The sequence below is a fragment of the Rutidosis leptorrhynchoides genome, chromosome 1 (genome assembly GCF_046630445.1).
Source record: "Rutidosis leptorrhynchoides isolate AG116_Rl617_1_P2 chromosome 1, CSIRO_AGI_Rlap_v1, whole genome shotgun sequence".
Taxonomy (NCBI): Eukaryota; Viridiplantae; Streptophyta; class Magnoliopsida; order Asterales; family Asteraceae; genus Rutidosis; species Rutidosis leptorrhynchoides.
The window spans coordinates 602,191,805-602,194,108 of record NC_092333.1 but is presented as its reverse complement, the minus strand read 5'-3'; positions in this window follow the sequence as shown (position 1 = coordinate 602,194,108).

Sequence of the window (2,304 nt, the reverse complement as noted above, 5' to 3'; positions counted from 1 at the left end):
ATTATTATTATTATTAAGATTAATATTATTATTAATATTATGGTTAGGAGTATTATTATTATTAGCGTTATACATAAAATACTACGACGGAATAATGCTCGAGTGATCTCAAACAGGTTTTCAAAACGGGTTTAAGCTTTGGAATTATGGGTTATTGATAATGCTAAAAACGAACATATATTTCATAGCATTATCCCTCAAGAAAGACAAGCTTTTAGTTGTAATTGTTCTATTTACAAGTGATATTCGTTTAAATATTAATGGGTGAAGACAAAAGACAGATTCGACGAATTGAAGACGCAAATGACCAAAAAGCTAAAAAGTACAAAGTACAAACCAAGTGGTTCAAATTATTGATGAGAAACGTCTAAAAATTATAAGAGTCCAAAACGTGAAACACAAAGTACAAGATATTAAATTGTACGAAAAGGCGTTCGAAAATCCGGAACCGAGACATGAATCAACTTTTAGCGCGCGACGCAACGGACCAAAAATTACAAGTCAACTATGCACAAGATTATAATATAATATATAATTAATTATATATATTATTATATATTATAATTATACGCAGCCCACGTTTTAGATTTAATCTATGAGCTGGAATCCAGACCTCCGCACTCGCGGAGCTGTGAAGCACAAAAGCTCCGCACTCGCGGAGCTGTACAGTGAAACGTGGGCCTATAAAAGGCCGCGCATTCTGATCGATTTCAACATCTTTTTCTTTTCCTTTCTCATATCATATACGTAAATATATATATATATATATATATATATATATATATATATATATATATATATATATATATATATATATATATATATATATATATATATATATATTTATAATTTTAATTTTAATTTAAGTTTAATAATAATAAGGTTATAGTGGCGAATGTTGTAAGTGTGTAAGTCGAAATTATGTCCGTGTAACGCTACGCTATTAATACTCATTGTAAGTTATGTTCAACCTTTTTAAATTAATGCCTCGTAGCTAAGTTATTATTATGCGTATTTAAATCGAAGTAATCATGATGTTGGACTAAATATTAAAGACGGGGTTATTGGGCTTTGTACCATAATTGGGGTTTGGACAAAAGACCGACACTTGTGGAAATTGGACTATGGACTATTAATGGGTTTTATATTTGTTTAACTGAATGATAGTTCGTTAATTTAATATAGAGATTTACAATTTGACTTATCTATAAATAACCATATACACTCGATCAGACACGATGGGCGGGATATTTTTAAATACTAATAATCGTTCATTTAACTGGACACGGGAATGGATTAATAGTCAATGGACTCATTAAAACAGGGGTGAATTATGTACAAGGACACTTGGCATAATTGTTAACAAAGTATTAAGACCTTGTTACAGTTTAAGTCCCCAATTAGTTGGAATATTTGACTTCGGATATAAGGATAATTTGACGAGGACACTCGCACTTTATATTTATGACTGATGGACTGTTATGGACAAAAACCAAATGGACATATCGAATAATCCAGGACAAAGGACAATTAACCCATGGTAATAAATTAAAATCAACACGTCAAACATCATGATTACGGAAGTTTAAATAAGCATAATTCCTTTATTTTATATCTTACCGCACTTTTAATTATCGTACTTTTTAATTATCGCAATTTTTATTTATCGTCATTTTATTTATCGCACTTTAAATTATCGCACTTTTATTATCGTTATTTACTTTACGCTTTAAATTAAGTTATTTGTATATTTAATATTTTACATTAGGTTTTAATTGTGACTAAAGTTTTAAAATCGACAAACCGGTCATTAAACGGTAAAACCCCCTTTTTATAATAATAATAATATTACTTATATATATATATATATATATATATATATATATATATATATATATATATATATATATATATATATATATATATATATATATATATATATTCAGATATAGTTTTAAAATATAGCGTTAAACTTGGCTAGTTTCCTGTGGACGAACCGGACTTACTAAAAACTACACTACTGTACGATTAGGTATACTGCCTATAGTGTTGTAGCAAGGTTTAGGTATATTCACTCTATAAATAAATAAATAACTTGTGTAAAATTGTATCGTATTTAATAGTATTTCGCAATAAAAATATAACTATTTCGTATACACCTCGCACAACATCAAGTATTTTTGGCGCCGCTGCCGGGGAACGCCGAAGCAAAACGCTATAAAAAAAGGATTTTTATTAAGTTTTAATTTCTTTTTATAAAAATACGTTTTATATAATACAATCAAAAATATAAAATCAAGAAAA